Raw genomic sequence first — 19,029 nt, 5'->3', positions numbered from 1 at the left:
GTGTGGCCAAATACACTTGATGTAGCTTCTTGCAGGGGCGTCACACACCGTGGCTCCAATGATCACTTGTACATGAACATCTCCTATGCTCATCCCCTCAGAGTTTAGCTTGGAGACTTCTTGCAATAATGGTAGGAAGTAATCACCTAGACACAGTGGCTTCGCTGCGACACAGTACACACTGATATCAAATGGCGCCGATGCCTGCACATTTGTTATACAGCACAAAATGGGCCGGAAGGCAAGCTGGCTGCTTCTGAACAGTGGCACTCCGTCAATGTTGCCTTGCAGTTTCAGTTCAGAAGGAGCGGTTTGCACCTGACGCAACACTTGACGAATACCTTCTTCTAGGCCGAAGTGGAAAAACGAACCATATTGCTCCACCTGAGCTTTACGCTCGGTTTTCAAAACGGTCCTTGCGTCCTTTGGGAAGGTCAGCGATGTCTCTGCGCCGACAGAAGTCGAGGATATCGTTAATGCAGCCATGCGTCATGTTATGCTTGCCAGCAATGGCTGCGAACTCTTCACTTGCAGGCACTTTCGCAGTTTCAACAGAAAGAGTTGTGCTACAGGTGAGCGCTGCTTCTTCATCTGGCCCTGTGCAGCTGTCTGAAGTGGCACAGTCATCACTCGATACGCGACTGAGATGACTATCTTCGTCACTTGAGCTACACTCATAGCCGCTTTGCACAAGGGGCATCTCTGCAGACCCTTCGTCGCACTCGACAAGAAAAGCATCTTATTCGCAGATGCGGTCGTCTTCACTCTCTGAAACCGCACTGAACCGCTTGGACACAGGCTCACCCGCGTCATCCATGAAAGAGAGAGTAAAACGTTTATTTCTAACAAGTTGAGTCTCTAGTGGCTGGACGTCCTAGTCCGGAAGACCATTGGCTCTTGCCGCCGTCCGGGCTCGGTCGACCAGGGCTTGTTGCTGCCATGGGTCAGAGCTGGACAGGGTCGCTTCCCACTCGACTAATGTAGGTTTATGTTTGGCGGATATATTGGGATTGTGTTGGCACTCCCAGATCACGTGGAACAAGGTGGCCGTCTGGGGACAGAATTTACATAGCGGATTGTAGGCCAAGGGAGTCATCCATGAAAGCTTGACTTGCGAGCCTCCTGCTGCGCAGGGAATCCGAACAAGGCCTCGCGACAAACTGCGTGAGGCCCAGTTCGCTTAGCACCTCGTCGTACTCCTTTCCTCACAGTGCGACATGTCCTCCACTTGGAGGGTATTATGAGCGAACGCGATGACTCAGGAGCCCAGAACCGCAGCGTTTGCAACCCACAACCCGAGCTAACAATTCGACAGCGAGGTCTGGACCAGTGATGCCAACCTAAGACAATGTTTTATCCCTAGATTAACCCCCGGAAATTCCCTAGATTGTAAGACAAATCCCTAGATTGCCTGTTTAATGTCTTTATTGAGGCTAATTCATATTTACCAAAGCATTAAGGTAGTGCGCTCTTTGACCAAATTGTTCTGAATCTTGTTTACCACCTTCGAGAAAAAATTTTACAGTTGCAGTCCGAAAGTTTTAATTATGGTTTTGGCTTGTAGGGCTTAGGTAAAGTGAAACTTTAGAATGATGAAACTGCTAAAAATGTAAAACACAATATTTATAAAAATTAAAATCTGCCAAAATATGCATGTTGCGCCAACAGTCATAACTACAAAATGGTTAGTGCGATTGCAACGCGACTTAGGAGGTACGTAGTGAGGACACTATCCTGTGCATCTAACCTCCACGATCACCCCATTTCTAATCTAAGGCGCGTTATCGTAAAAAGAATGGAAAAGTTTATATTTGACAGGTTTATTTTGCAGACAGTTGTCCATAGTACCGAATGTTCCTGCTTATTTTCAATAATTCTGCTGGATGCACTACTCAACCTATAAAGAAATAGCACGAAAAATTGTATGTAAAAATGTTTATGAGAAGGAAGTTTCGCGTAAGTGTAGGATGCAAAAAATTATGTTTTGAGAAAAAGGACTTTAAAGATTTCAGTTGAATATAATTTAATAAAAAAACATTCAATATGTCTGAAATTCTCCAGGATCATAGCTTGCGACTTCTTCCAAAGCGGCGCATTCTCCTTTTGAGAGAGCTGAATCACATATTTTTTCTAGCTCATTTTGCGTCTCCAGCTGTCTCCCATCTATGTGCACCACAGCGGGTCTACGCTTGGTATATTGATTTCATAGCTTGCGTTGATGCTTCTTTTTTGTCCTATACTTTGCCATATTTCGTGGAGTACTATAACTTTCTCCTTGAAAGGCCACAACTAAGTCCAAGAGCTCGAAGTGGTGTATGAAAAAGCACAGACAGCCGTGCGAAAACGTGCACAATTTAAACAACGGAGTGCCGCAGCCATGTACTAAAAATTTTGAAATAAATCGAAAACATAAGGCGCCACAAGCTTTAGAATGTACTTACACACTTATCATTTCAAAATATGGATAAGGAAAAACATTTATGACGACATGGTAGATGTTGTGGAATCAGAAACCTTCAGTTTCGGTTTCGAATGTGTCTTAGAAGGGTTGCAAAAATTGTCAGAACTGTCGAAGGGCTCAAGATAACTACATAATTCTTTTTGCTAAATACTCTTGAATAGACAAGGAGCTTGAAGATGTCGAATTAAAAAAATCATTTTTTTATCAAAAAATTCGTTTTTGAAGGTGGTGACCTACCTTAACAAACAGTTAATGTCATTTTTTCGACATGTTCTGTGGAGTTGCATATAAACAGCTTGCAGCTGGCTCCATGGCAACTGCAGTTGCTACAGGGACATATTTTACAGTCAAGTTCACTGCGCACTCACGGAAGGCATAGACGTGATCGTTCGAGTCAAGTCTGTAGCGCCTTTCTTGTACTTGCAGCCAGCGAGCTGGCGGTCAATTTCTAATTTTTCGCATTTCCAATCAGTGTTGCACGATTTGCCGTAGATGTACATGGGCCCTTTTTTACTACTGATAGCTATGCCATCCTTGTATACTTTCGATCAGCTTTCCGTATGGCCAAATATTCAGTCCTACTTTCGCTCTGTTTCTCTGTAAGCCTCCTGGTTCGGTGTTATTTCACATGCAGACTGCGCGGCGAAGGCACGCAGCGCACTACAAAGCAAAATTTATCTATTTCACAGAGCAGCAATCACTGAGGGCGCTCATGATGCTATGCGCGTGCATGCTGAACACGTACGACGATGAAATTTCATTTCCTCCAAGTATGCCTCGAAGTCTCAGTACTGTGTCGTAAGCAGCGGTTGGCGCATCCTTTTCGGATGCCGGCGCTCTGAATCCTAATACAAGTATATTCATAGCAGAGGCCTACGCGATACTTGCGGCTCTCAAACACATGAAACAATTAAAACTACAAAGTGCAGTAATATACACAGATTCCTTAAGCGTGGTAAAAGCCCTCAAAACCCCGAAAAAACACAAAAACACTGTCCTTGTATCTCTCTACTCACTCCTATGCACAGTCTACTAACTAAAGCAGCATGTTGTAGTATGCTGGGTTCCAGGACACCGCGAGATACACGGAAACGTGCTGACAGACCAGCTTGCTGCATCTGTCAACGCAACCACTACCAATACATTCATGGCTATCCCGGCACTTGACCTCAAACCTCTCCTGAAACGAAAGCTCAGGGCTTATTGGCAGAGCACGAGGATAGGCAGACAGAAAATAAGCTGCACATTATTAAGATGGAGGAAATAATGTCACATATAACACACCAGCGACACTATGCAAAAAATGTGTCAAAACGAAATGTTGCACTGAGTTGAGAAATGACTAATATAATCTTAATATACAAAAAAGGAGACATCTATAAAAGAGGTAAATGACATAGGCCGATCAGCCTACTTTCAGTGATATGCGAAGTATTCATGAAATAATTTCTAATAGCACAAGGGAAACACCTCACTATATCCACCCTATATAGAGCAACTTGGCTTCAAGAAAAGACATTTCACAATATATCACAGCCATACTGTCAGTCTAGTAATTGAGAAATTTTCTATGTGTAACAAACACCTTTATGTGTCGACGATGTGGGTGCGCTTTGAAGACGCAGACAGCGAAGAGACAGGACACAATGCGCAGTGTGTGTCCCGTCTCTTCCCTGTCCGCGTCTTCAAAGCGCACCCATATCGTCGACATGCAGAACCAACTGGTCCAATTAAGTGCGCTGACAACCTTTATGTAGCTTTCATCGTAAAATGCTTTTTCATAGTCTAAGTAAAAATATTGTGAGGCTATGCATTGCCAAGGGATACCCAAGAAAAAGCTATTATCTACAAAGATTCTACAGCTGGTTCTCCACATGAAGTGCACAAAAAAGGTTCAGTCAAGAAAGGGGCCATTTTGTGCAGCCGGCCTTTAGAATGAGTAAAAGAGTATGCATATCTAGGACAATTACTGAGATGGGTGCATACACGTGAAAAGAAAATTCAACGGAGAACAAAAATGTGCTCAAGTGTGCTTGCAGCAGACATTCCAAAATCAAGACCGAAAACTTGTCACTGTTTAAGATGAAAAGTATACAGTTACTGCATTCTCTCAGTACTAGCACGGAGTGCAGAAACTTGGAGAATAACAAAAAACTACAAGTTAAGGACCATGCAGTGTGCATCAGAATAACAAATGATAAATGTAACAGAGATAGAAAGCAAGCACGATAGATCAGGGGACACATAGCATCAAGTCATATCCTGGTGACAGTAGGCACACTTAAATTGTAAATTGCATTAGTCTGCACATCAACACCATGGAAAGCTTGTAGTGAGATGGTCAACATTAGAGGTGACACAATCAGTCGTGATAGATGACAACTGGACTTCTCAAATAAAAGTTGCTTGATTATGAACATTCACCGCATCCAATACCTTGACTTCATTCGTTTGACATCGCAATGAAGTTTTGGTGCAGTTGAAATCGTCCTTGCAGGCTGTGCGATGCTGTAAACAGTTCTTCCAGTAAACAGTTTGCAGTGTAACACATCACTGATGTCAAGTACCCCGAATATTTCCCACTGCATGGAGTGCTGAGCACCACTGTTATGACTCGACATACAGAGTGCTGTCAAACGTGGTGGGTAAGCAGTCAGGGAGATGCAGCAGAGGAAAGGGGTTAGCACCATGTGGTGAAATACATATGCTCATTAATGTTAGGTGGCCACTGGCTGATCATCGCTGCAATGGTTTGGCTTTGTGAGGCTGTTGTCGACACCAGGTAGGTCTGTGACTAGGATCATTTTTCAGTGATCCTGCGTCCTCTTGCTTCAAAGAAGGGTGCATATGGCAACTGTGGCATAGTGAGGTAAGAGCACTTCAAGGATCTGACGGACAGGTGCTGTCAACACGGTGAGTAGGTGTTGAGGGGAGTGAATTAAAGGAGGAGGTTCAGCCCGGATCATGGTTGACTAGTGGCTGCGGAGCACAACGTTGAAACACATGTGGCACTGGCTGCATATCGATAAATACAAAATGAACAAAAACCACACAGAATTTCCTATGGCAGTTGTCTAAGTAATGCACAGGCACAGACATTTTTTTGCACATCGCAATAACATTCCCATAATCAGTGCTGGGTGGTATCGAAGATACATGTATCTTAGATACTATCTTAGATACTCTATGGGTATCTTGTATCTGTATCGCGATACGTCTCGAAAGATGAGTATCTGTATTTCCGATACATTCGATAATGTATCGTGTATCTTAAGATACAAGATACTTCTATCGCAACACAACTGTGCGAAACAATAATCGCTGGCCAAGCACCGCTTCTCAAGCTGGTACTGGTGTCACTAAGCCATCTGAATAAGTCTAAGGGCAGTGGCGTTATTTTATTTTTACGCCAGAGTCATCCAGTGAGGGTAGAAAATGAGGAAGACAAGCACGCGGACGTCTACGCCCAGCCCACGCACCTTTTGTTTTCTCGATTTCTTTTCTTTTTAGTTGCGCCAATGCCGTGACACTTGCTCTTAGCAACTGTACATGCGCCGCGTACTCCACTGCGTGCGGCGTCTATCGCGCAAATTCTCATGTTGTTACAGTGTCGTTATTGATGATTCTCTTGCGTCTTGCTCCGTAACGAAATGTGATGCGTGCAAGAATGGGGTCGCTTTGCGTCGCGTGGATTTTACATATCAGCGATTTGAAGGATCTCGTGGATGTAAGTTTGACTTGCGTGCAATGAATTAACTTATATGCAAATAAGATTCTAACAACTTTAGCACCACCGGTACTGATGCTAGATCTAATAGAGCAAGCGTTTACCTAACAGAAAAAATCTTAGCGTACCGTATTTTTCACTTCCATCTATATTTATTCCAAGAATTTATGAAATCATTTGTTTACTGGCACAAGCGCTTTCTTAGCGGTCATTTTGCATCACATACTTACCTAGGTCTCTGCACTGTTTTTCTGGTCTGGTCACTGCAATATGTATTTTGTAACGCGCTCCCAAAATGAGATTTCTGCTTTATTCTTCTGTCTGCTTTATTTCTACTACTGTTTACACATTTAGACGTTGCCAAGGCGATTTTGAAAACAAATATATTATTATGTGGGCGTGCCTTGAGTATACAGTACAAAATATTCTGCTTACCGCTTAAAAAAATAGCGAAATTGAGTTTGCATTATAATAATGGAAATATTTAGGAGCCATCTTAAAGATGTTAGGAAGGGGATTCGAGAAACGTTGTTTTAGTGAATGCTCCGATTTATTCATGAGCGTCCCAACGAGCCGTTTCAGGCAATTTTCCGTAGGCACTGAATTTTCTATTCTCTCAACATGTAAGTGTACAATACTTCATGCTCATAGCTATTAAGGGCGTCGTCTGTATTGTCTTTCTGTACTCATTCAATGTGAATGTTTGATACACAACCACCTCTCTCTTTTACTTATATTTGTTTTTTCTGTTTTAGGCAGTCTTAAATATTTTTCCTATCACTAGCCGCCACGTAATAAGAGAGAGAATAAGTATAAAAGAAAGGCGGGGAGTTTAACCAGGGCTGAGCCCGGTAGGCTACCCTGCATTGGGGAAGGGGGGAGGGGGAAGGAAAGTTAGAGAGGAGGAAATGGGAGCTATAAGCGGCAATAGTGCGAATAGCGGCAGTGTCCTGCGACGCTTTGTGCAATTCTATACAATACGTCTGAGACATTTCTATGTTGCACATGTTCTCTCGTTGAAGAAATATTGCTGAAAGATTGCAGGTTAGTGAGCATATCAACAAAGAATCCCTTACGCCAGCAGCTAAGTAGAATCATGGAAATTCATTGCAGTTTTACGTCATCTACGTATACACCAGGGGTCTCAAACTCAGCTTATAGCCGGCGGGCCGCAGTCGCGAAATTTAGCTCCAAGGGCCGGGACAGGGAAGATTGTGGGGTCGGAGAGAGTTTGAACAAAATGACATTGCCATTTGGAAAGATCCGATATCTCATATATAGGTCATTTCTGAAGGGGATTTGGAGTCAGGATTCGAGAAACATCGATACCGATGTACACAACGAGTGAAATCTGGACGCAGATTGAAATGTACATTTTTTGTTCCAAGGTTATGTTTCAGCACATGCTGACCACATGTTCCTCACGAAAGATATGCTTCAGACCAGTCATGTCTGTGTAGCTCACGAACATACTTAATTAGAAAATAAAAACAAATGGGACGGAGACGGTCATGTGTGCCGGCCGGGCCGCTAGCGAACGGTCTCAAACCCCGTATACACCATGCGTTCCCCCCTCCTCCCCCCCCCCCTAAAAAAAAAAGCCGTTACCAGCGTTGTTGCTGCTGTACGCCTGTTCGGATATACGGTATTGTGCAAACCTTCTTTTACGGACAAAGTAAACGTCCACACCGGTATTTGCGCCGTCGTGCGAAGGCTTCCTATTGACGTTATGTGATTATATGGCAACCCGCTAGCTGGTCGGCAAGCTGAGCAGCGACTCCCATCAAATGCAAAAATGACACTATAAAAAGTTGTCCTGTGAAGAAGCTAAAACAAGCCCCAATAAGTTGTTTTGGAAGGAAACTAATTCACTTTGAGCAAGAAGGGCAAAACTTTTGAGATAAGAAGACATTTCATTCAAGTGAAACAAAATAGGTCACAGTTAAGAAAGTTTCCAGCAGACATTGTCGTGCATAGGCGTTTGCTGCTACATTATATGGATAACAAATTTGAGAATGTATCGAAGTATCTTAAGATACAATTGCCAAGTATCGTATCCGATACAGTTATTGCGGCTGTATTTTGTATCTGTATCTCCAATACTTTTTGCCTGAGTATCTTGTATCGTATCGCGATACAATTTCAAAGTATCTTTGCCCAGCCCTGCCCATAATGTTGGTTGATCGGTCCACCGAGAAATGCCAATTTGCTGCAAGACTGATGGTTGTGGTTTTTCAGTGCAGGTGCAACAAAGGAAAAACTATTTTTTTTTCTGTGCCTCAGTTTAAGGTACTGTGTTTTGCCACGTAGGTGTTCAAGTCTCCATGTTTTAACATTACCACTAGCAGCATCACATTTACATATCCGAAGTCAAGATGATTGCAGTGGGACTTTGTAAAAGTTCCTTGGATTTCGTAGAACTGCAGCTTTAAAATTGCTGTCATTCAGGGGCGTAGCCAGGGGGGGGGGGGGTTGGGGGCCCGGGGTTCAAACCCCCCCGAAATTTTTCAGTTTTGCTTGCGTATATATATACGCACACATACAAATGCACGCACGAACATAGATAAAGTATGGTTGAACCCCCCCCCCCCCCCGAAAAAAATTCCTGGCTACGCCCCTGCTGTCATTGATTTCCACAACAACGGCTCGTCCATCATCCAGCAAGAAGCAGTCTCCTGCTTTGAGATGACATGGCCCTTGCTTCTGTACCTTTGGTTTGAAATGCCTCATCTCTGACAGCCTCCTGCTGAGTTTAGCGAGTGGCTTGTTGGAGGATCGCTTCAACTTCTTCATTTTTCCCCAGATGGCTTTCAGATGGGAAGGCACTGAAGTCATCAAAAGGTCCATGCACCAAGCATGTTCAGCGAGATGACTAAGAGTGTGCACATAATCATCAAAAGGTCCATGCACCAAGCATGTTCAGCGAGATGACTAAGAGTGTGCACATTGTACACAAGCTACTTTTCACCGTACAGCTTACCGAATTGCTGAACAAAGTACCACAGCAGCTCACAGGCAAACTGGTTTTATTCTACATGGTGCAGTGGAAATACCAGTATTCTTACTGTCACATGGAGCATAAGAAAGTGCTGGTACTGTGACGCTGGGAGCACAGCTTTAAGCACCACAGGCCCCACATAGAGGGGAATGTGCGAAATTCCGTTGCTTTTGCCAGCTACTTCCAAAGAATGCCAAGGGGAACGGAGGAGTTGGATTGCTCGAAAGCATTTGCACATTCTTGCCAACAATCATTGAGTTTGCAGCACTCAAACCTGCCCAACCTGCTTGTCCTTGGACCCTGCCCTCTGCTCACCCAGTTTCTCAGCATCCGCCGCATCACACCAAGGCAAACCAGATGCATGTAGTCGGTCGGGAAACACTTCATTATATCCAAGCTCAATGATAGGAATGGCGACAGGCCATTATGGTGAATCTCCTGCTCCTGTGATCGAAAGGCGGCATTTGTACGCAGTGGTGCATGCAGGTTGGGAAATATTGGCTTTTCTGAGTACATAATTCGCACGTATGATAGCCAGTATAGCCAACTATGGCTTTGACGAAGCTCCTAACAGGCGCATCACACACGACTACTGTCAGGATCACACCGACACGGGTGCCCTTTAATACTATTGCATTCGACGCAAGGTCCAGCACATGATTTACGAATGGGGCGAGGTAGTCTTGAAGGCTTGGCGGCATGCCGGGTCCACAATAAACGCTGACCGCAAATGGTGTGGAAGCCTTTAGATTTGTGCAACGCAAAAGAATGGGCCAAAAAGATGTTTGGCTGCTCTTAAAGAGTGCCACTCCGTCAATGTTCGCTTCCACTTTAAGATCTTGCGGCAAATGCCCTGGTCCATGACATCACTGCGCCACGCGAGAGGCACTCTGTACTGCTGCACAATCTGCGAGCCCATGTATGAAGAAACTAATGTATAAAAATATTTTGGCAATTAACGCCATCTGAAGAACCACTTTTTGGGGTTACTCGACGGTTTGTATGTGGTTACATTCGTGCAAGTGCGGGGACCAATTTGGCGATCAGTGGTTGGAGCAGTCTGGTAACCCTGCAGTACTATTGTTGACATAACGTCATATCGTTGCCATGCACGTGCTTGTGCTCTTGGACATGCTCACATGCACCGAGCACGATAGCGACGACGGTCGCGTTTTGCTCAACTCAGAGACTGCACCTCCTTCAGCACGCTGCCGACTCAGCGTGAGTATAGGTGTACTTCTTCAATTACCTGGTTATGTGTATTGTCACTGTACGTACTTGTGCCTTGGTCAGTGCATCGTACTAATTTCCGCAACTTGCTTCAAGATATTATTTACATTTTCTTTGTGATGTTCGTTAGTGACACTTACTGACCACGTGCTTTGCATGCTACGGTCACACAAAGCTTATGCTGAGCACCGTAGTTTTTGAGTGCTGTTAGCAGTTACCTTTCTTTCATTATCAAACACGTGCAAAATATGCAGGCTGAATTAATACTCGACTTACACTGGACAATTAATTTTGGTACCTATCATCGTGGAGGCTTTTCAAACATGGACCTCAGAAGTGGCAGAGCGCGGTATCCATGTCCTACGATTTCTAATAAATGAATGCGATTGAGCGAAAATACGGCCAGGATGCCTGTTAACCCCGCGGAGCTTTCCTTAAAATGTATGAATTTGGGCCTGCCTTACGACATTACCAGTCTTTTTACGGAAAACATTCGCCGAACCAAACCACTTGCTCTAATAAATGAGCAAAGTTGAAAACCGTCGCATGCCATGAAACCAAAAGGGCTGCGGACTAAATCTGCATGAAAGCAAGGCAACAACGTGAATTACGGCATCTCCATTCACGGTGGTAATGTTTTCTGTTCTGCGACACTGCGCACACATACGTCCAACGAAATGAGCAAGACTCGGAAGGTGCAACGAATTTCAGTCACCGCTATGCATTGGCTCAAGAACAATCTTTTAAAGGGGTACTGACACAAAAATTTTGGCCTCGCGTTTTTTTTGCTGCAATGTGTTGCTGGGGGCCTGTTAGTCATAACACGGCACATCGTTTGCTGCAGCGCGCGACAGATAATTAATTACAGGCTCCTCATTACCGACCAGTGTCAGTTTCGGTTTCAAAAACGACAAGCCTCCGGGTGCAACTATCACCACCTAGCGGCTGCAGCGCTCGATCACGTCAGCACACAGAAGTGTGACGCACTTCCGCGCTGTTCGCATCGTCTCCTCGCATTCGCACGCTTGCCGCACGTGCTGCGCGATGACGTCGCCATCATCGTCCTCGTTGTCGTCGTCCTCCTCATCGTCGTCTGTTGGCGACGATTTCCTTGAGACACCAACAGCGCAGCGGCGAGCGCGTCAAAACAAAAATGGCGGCTACGACGTCATCACAACTTGTTGTACCGGCTACAACGGTTACGTAGAGGAAGTAGGGGGGTCACCTCGGGTCACCTCCGAGGGTGTCAATGCAATAGGTGCGCCCTATAATGCTGGATCGCGCACACGAACTTCAATATTCATATAAAATACCTTCCAAGCTTTATTCGCTGCCGATATTTCGCAGATGCCCCGCAGGGGCGTCTGCGTAAGCAGGCGTTTGGTGTGTAGCGACACCACGGACCCGAGCTAACGGGGGGGTTTCGACCCCCTCCCACGCCTAGCCGTGCGTGGCATTGCCGTGTCCGGGGAAAAGGGGATCCTGGGGGTTGAGCCGACGCCGGGTGATTGGACCTTTAAGGCCCCCCGGCAGAGGCAACACACCCCTTTGGCCCCAGCTTCACGTAGACGGCACCCCTGGGCTGACCCACCCAGGGGAAATCGGCGGTCGCCTTTTCCTATCCCCCTCTCTGATCTTTCACTTTCCACCTTCTTTCCTCGCTATCCTGTCTTCTAATCTCTTCTGTTACTTCCCCATTTTCGTAGGCGGCTCGGGTTAACCGTGTATATGTGTCCTCTCTTGGACATAATATATTAGGTTATAGCGGCATTGTACGGCTGGCGTCTGCAGCCTTACATGTTAAGTGCTGCAGCGTCCCCTAGTTGGACTCCATGGTGGGTGGCCGCCACTGCTGCCGAAATACAGATACTTACTATGGAAACACCTGCATTTCCACGTCTACTCGATCGTTACCCTCAAAAGAGGGTACGCACCGACGAGCTAACCTCCTTTTGCCGACCTCAAACAACCTATCCGAAATTCCACGTCATTCACAGTGAAAACTCAGAGAAACAAGCCAGATCCATTTCCCCGTTTGTCGTAGCAAAGTCATTGACAGAAGTCTTTGGACCGGGCTATAAGGTGACCAAAATGGCCAGTGGAGACCTTCTGCTGGAGCTTCCCGAAAGACAACAATATGAAAAACTTGGCAGCCTTGTCACATTCGGCAACACTCCAATATCTGTCTCCCAACATAGATCAATGAACAGCTCACGCGGAGTCGTGTCAGAAACAGACCTTCTTGAATTGTCCGAAGATGAACTGTTAGAAGGATGGAAAGATCAAAACGTGACCAGTGTAAAACGTATCACCATCAGACGTGATAACAAAGAAATTCCCACCAAACATCTAGTACTAACTTTTGCATCAAGCACTCTACCACAAGCCATTGAAACTGGGTACATCAAACTAGCCGTCCGTCCGTACATACCAAATCCAAGGCGATGTTTCAAATGCCAGCGATTCGGCCACGGTTCGCAGAACTGCCGTGGTCAGCAAACATGCGCAAGATGTGGAGGACAAGGCCACCCCTCTGACAATTGCACGAGCACACTTCACTGCATCAATTGTGACGGCGACCATGCAGCCTACTCGCGGTCCTGTCCGAACTGGAAAAAAGAAAAGGACATTATCACTCTCAAAGTCAAAGAAAACATCTCATTTAAGGAAGCCCGTAAAAGGTGCTCGCCTTTTCACACTACACCCTACGCTGATGCGGCGCGCCGGGGGGCAACGTCGCACCGGCCTCCGCCACTCCTTCGGCCTGCGCAGGGCGCGCCGTTGGCTGTGGCGCCTGCCCCCAAGGCGGCAGTAGCTCCGACTACTCCGCCAACTCGCGAACAGGGACCGGCGACCTCAGGGTCGTCGGATCTCAAGGCCTCGTCTCACCAGGCGAGGCCCGAAACCCGAACTGCCAGCTCGCGCGTGCGGGCATCCAGTGCCTCGCAAGATGCAATGGACACGACGTCGGCACCCCTGGTGCCGAAAGACCGGCGTAGCTCCCTGGAGCGCGCCAAGAAAATCAAAAAACCGATAACGGGGCCCAACGACGGCCCTGCTACTTAAGTTCTAACTTTCCGCCTAAACATGAGCCATTTCATTTTCGTACACACAGCACTATCTTACTTTCAATATGGAAACACAAATCATACAATGGAACGTCAGAGGACTCCTTAGAAATCTCGACGATATCCAAGAACTATTACACAAACATACACCAAAAGTGCTGTGTGTACAAGAAACACACTTAAAATCAAAACACACCAACTTTCTACGCAGTCACATTATTTTCAGAAAGGACCGGGATGACGCCGTGGCATCATCCGGTGGTGTAGCTGTTATAGTTAATCAGGGAGTAGCGTGCACACATTTACCACTCCAAACATCCCTGGAGGCAGTGGCTGTTCGAGCGGTTCTGTTGAACAAACTCGTCACCATTTGCTCTCTATACATACCTCCACACTACCACCTTCAAAAACATGAATTTCAGTCCTTGATAGATGAACTTCCGGAACCTTATCTGGTACTTGGCGACTTTAATGCACATAGTGGCCTATGGGGTGACTCTCGCTGCGACGCGCGAGGTCGTCTCATTGAACAGTTCCTTTTCTCTTCCGGAGCGTGTCTCTTCAATCAAAAACAGCCAACATATTATAGCCTCGCCAACAATACCTATTCGTCCATAGATCTCAGCATTACATCCCCATCGCTTCTACCCTTACTCAATTGGAAAGTTATTATTAATCCTTACGGAAGTGACCACTTCCCGATAGTTCTGAGTGCACCAATAAATAATGAATGTCTTCCACAGGTTCCCAAATGGAACCTTGACAAAGCCGATTGGGAACAGTTTTGTAAAATGGCTCTCTTGAGCTGGACCGACATGTGTGCTTTAAGTATAGATGAAGCTGTAGAATACTTTACTGCTTTTTTGATTGATGCTGCAATTAAGTGTATCCCACAAACATCTGGACTGCCCGGCAAAAGACGTGTGCCGTGGTGGAACACTGAGTGCAGAAATGCGCGCAAAAAACAAAATAAAGCATGGAGGCTGCTTCGGGACTCTCCCACAGCCGAGAATCTAGACAATTTCAAGAACATAAAGTCCCAAGGCAGGAGAACGCGCCGACAGGCAAGAAGGGAAAGTTGGCAGAAGTTTTTATCGGGCATTAATTCATATACACAGGAGGCCAAAGTCTGGAACATGGTTAGCAGGGTAGCAGGCAGACAAGCACATTCACTTCCTCTAGTAAACACAGAAGGCGACAGCTTGGAAGATCAGGCGAACTTCCTAGGTGCACACTTCGAACAGGTGTCGAGCTCGTCACACTACACGGAAGCTTTCCAACGACACAAAACAAAAATCGAAAAACAGAAACTAGAGCGCTAATCCACAAAACACGAGGAAGCATACAATGAACTCTTCGGCTTAGCTGAGCTACAGGCATCGCTGAACTCATGCAATAAATCCGCCCCAGGTTCCGACCGTGTTGTATATGAAATGTTGAAACACTTGCCTTCTGAAACCCAAAAAACCCTCCTTTCCCTGTACAATGCTGTTTGGTTTTCCGGCGAGATTCCCTCGGCCTGGAAAGAAGCCATCATAATTCCGATTCTGAAGCAGGGTAAGGACCCATCCTCAGTTTCCAGTTACAGGCCAATAGCCCTAACAAGTTGTCTGTGCAAGGTTTTTGAAAAAATGATTAATCGGCGACTCCTACATTTCCTCGAAGCCAGCAACTCACTTGACCCATACCAGTGCGGTTTTCGAGAGGGTAGATCTACCTCTGACCATCTTGTACGTATCGAGGCCCAAATTCGCGACGCATTTGTCCACAAGCAATTCTTCCTTTCGGTGTTCCTCGATATAGAAAGGCTTACGACACCACATGGCGCTTTGGAATATTAAGAGACCTATCCCACTTAGGTGTACGAGGTAGGATGCTGACTATAATTGAGAGCTACCTGTCCAATCGAACATTCCGTGTTCGAGTAGGCAACGTCTTGTCCCGAACATTTGTCCAAGAAACAGGAGTGCCGCAAGGTGGCGTACTGAGTTGTACACTTTTTATTATCAAAATGAACTCCTTGCGTCTGTGCATCCCGCGTAACATGTTTTATTGCACATATGTCGACGACGTGCAAATCGGATTTAAATCTTGCAATCTTACAATGTGCGAGCGGCAGGTTCAACTTGGTTTGAACAAGGTAACTAAATGGGCAGACGAGAACGGGTTCAGCCTCAACCCGCAAAAAAGCACTTGCGTCTTATTCTCAAGAAAGAGAGGCGTCCATCCTGACCCGGACATTGACCTGCACGGCGAGCGGCTACCTGTCAAAACGGAGCATAAATTCCTTGGTGTAATTTTAGACACGAAACTAACCTTCATATCACACATAAAGTATATAAAAAACAAGTGCATAAAAACAATGAATGTGCTGAAAGTGTTGTCACGCACTACTTGGGGTAGTGACACAAAGTGCCTGATGAATTTATATAGAAGCCTCATACGCACGCGCCTAGATTACGGGGCGATAACCTATCAGTCTGCGACACCAAGCGCCTTGAAGATGCTTGACCCTGTCCATCATCTAGGCATTCGACTTTCTACGGGTGCTTTTCGTACTAGCCCCGTGGAAAGCCTCTATGTCGAATCGAACGAGTGGTCGTTACACCTCCAGAGATCCTACCTCTCTTTGTATATTTCATCAAGGTGAACGCGAATGGAGAACACCCCTTACACTCTGCTATCAATGATCTGTCCAGTTCAATCCTGTTTGAAAACCGTCCTGCCATGAGAAAGCCTTACGCGCTTCGTGTGAGGAGCCTAGCTGAAGAAATGGGTGTGCCACTTCTTGAACACCGTCTGCTGGCTCCTGCTGCATATCCTCCACCGTGGCAGTGGAAACTAATAGATTGCGATGTATCCTTCGTGGAAGTTACTAAGCACGCGCCTGCTGCACACATCCGTACACACTTCCTCGAACTCCAGCACAAATACACTTTTCCAGAATTTTTTACCGATGCCTCTAAGTCTCACACTTCTGTGTCCTACGCCGCGGTCGGTCCATCCTTTTCAGATGCCGGCGTTCTGCATCCTAACACAAGCATTTTCACAGCAGAGGCATATGCGATATTGGTGGCCGTTAAACACATTAAACAATTAAAATAGACAATGCAGTTATATATACAGATTCCCTAAGTGTAGTAAAAGCTTTAAAAAGTTTGAAAAAACATAGAAACCCTGTCCTTGTTTCTCTTTACTCACTCATATGCACTATCTACACGTTCGGACAGCATGTTGTTGTATGCTGGGTGCCAGGGCATCGCGAGATCGAAGGGAACGTGTTGGCGGACCGGCTGGCGGCATCCGTTCACGGAAACGCTGCCGATACACCCATGACTGTCCCTGCACTGGACCTGAAGCCCTTCCTAAAACTTAAGCTCAGGGCTCATTGGCAGCACCTATGGAATAAGGAAAAGCAAAATAAATTACATCTTATAAAACCGCACCTTGGTAATTGGCCGCCGATATCCAAGGCACGTCGTACACAAGTAACACTCTGCAGACTCCGAATAGGACACACACATAGTACACATGCATACCTTTTGTCCGGAGGCGACCAACCGTTGTGTGACCACTGTGGCGACCCCCTCACTGTACTCCACATCCTACTGCAATGCAGGGAACTAGACGCTTTCAGGAAAAAGCATTTCTCATCAATATACCTCCAGTTCCCACTCCATCCCGATATGTTCGTTGGCAAAGAACCTCTCTTTAAGTATCAGTCCCTCTGTGAATATCTCAAGGATGTAAATTTCAATGTTATTTTTCCAGGCGCTCCGTAGCGCGGTCTCATCATTGAGGCTGCTGCTGCGGTAATTCTTTCAAAGCAAGCACCTGCCTTCCGGCCTTTGGGCTCAAAGGCCTTGAGAAGGCATTCGTGCTATTTTCCCGCCTCTCACTTGTAAATATCATACTCGCTCGTCATTCATCCCACACCCATAGATCACATCACTTGTCACTGCCATAATTTTATACCTTATACACCCCTTTTACGCTTCCTTAGAGCGCGTGATTTTAGGCCTCTATACAGCCAAAATACACCCTGTCATCGAAATCATTGGTCATCGCCAACACCACACAGAAGACATGGCGCTCTTTGGCCACCCATGGCCCTTGCGCCACAAAACCCCACTAATCATCATCATCCCTTTTATGCACGCTACACACACTCAAACAACATGTTGTAGTGTGCTGGGTGCCAGGGCACCGCGAGATCGGGGGAAATGTTTTGGCGGACCATCTAGCTGCCTCTGCCCACGACAACGTTGCCACCAATACATCAAATGCTGTCCCTGCACTAGACCTTAGACCCTTCGTAAAGCAAAAGCTCAGGGCTTATTGGCAGCGCTCGTGGGACAGACAAACTCAAAACAAGCTACATGTTATTAAGCCGAATCTTGGAATTTGGCCACCATTATCCAAGTCACGGCACACACAAGTAACACTTACGAGGCTACAAATAGGACACACCCACAGTACACATGCATACCTCTTGTCCGGTGGTGATCCACCTGTGTGTGATAGATGCGGTGAGCCACTCACTGTACTACACATTTTAATACAATGCAAGGAAATAGATGCTATAAGAAGAAAACATTTTCCGTTTCCCTACCGGCATCAAATACCATTGCATCCATCCATGTTCATAGGTAGGGAACCGCTTTTTAAATACGAATCATTGTTCGCGTTTTTAAGAGATGTAAATAGTTTTCACGTCATCTTCTCTGGCAACCCGTAGCACGACCTCTGAGAAGAGGTTGATGCTGCGGTGACCACATTAAAACAGCACCTGCCTCGCGGCCCTTGGACACAAGGGCTGTTGCCGAGGCATTCGTGCTCTGGCCATTGCTGTATAGTCCCATTATCACGACCCCTTGTCATTCATTCTCACTGCATACATCACGTCACTCTCATAATTTTAATACCTATATGTTTTACCCGCCCTAGGGTGTGGAATTTTAGGCCCCTATACAGCCGCGTAACAACATCATAGCTCACATCTCTTTCAAAGCATTATTTTTTTGACATTTTTCATGGCGCTCTTTGGCCAAGCATGGCCCTTGCGCCATTAAATCCCACATATCATCATCATTTCGCAGATGGTACACGCACGTACACGGAAATCGATCCAGCAGGCTATCTCGGCCGCGAAATTTTGTGTCAGTACCCCTTTAAGACTGCTCTATTACTAGCATTCTCATAACATGCGCCTTTGCTCGCCAATCGAGATCGTTTGCAGATATTAGCTGTGTCGGGAACATATTCTTGAAGAATTGCTAAGAAAATAAGAAAGAGATGACCGTGTTTAGCGCTGCTCCTTCAATGGCAGATCATGCTTGTTGCTGATAAGTCATCATAACAAAAACGCTATACCGGGTGCTGATGCACGACACGTGAGGCAATACGAAAATACGCCGCCATGCTGCGTAGAGGCGCTAAAATAGTGCGCGTGGCAGTGTTCCCCCATGCCACAAATCAGCCTTATATACTCTCCCTCTTAGCTACTCCAAAGGGGAGGAGATAGTAGAGTGCGCCCTTTCACCTG

At 46.0% G+C, this 19,029-nt stretch overlaps 1 pseudogene; it reads right to left on the bottom strand.

Moving 5' to 3' along the window:
• Positions 1-5,413: 5,413 nt before the first annotated feature.
• LOC119391570 (uncharacterized) lies at positions 5,414-9,549 on the bottom strand (annotated as a pseudogene).
• Between the last annotated feature and the right edge of the window lie 9,480 nt (positions 9,550-19,029).

This window comes from Rhipicephalus sanguineus, chromosome 4 (genome assembly GCF_013339695.2).
Source record: "Rhipicephalus sanguineus isolate Rsan-2018 chromosome 4, BIME_Rsan_1.4, whole genome shotgun sequence".
In the NCBI taxonomy this organism is placed as follows: domain Eukaryota; kingdom Metazoa; phylum Arthropoda; class Arachnida; order Ixodida; family Ixodidae; genus Rhipicephalus; species Rhipicephalus sanguineus.
This window is presented reverse-complemented; position numbering and strand designations above follow the sequence as displayed.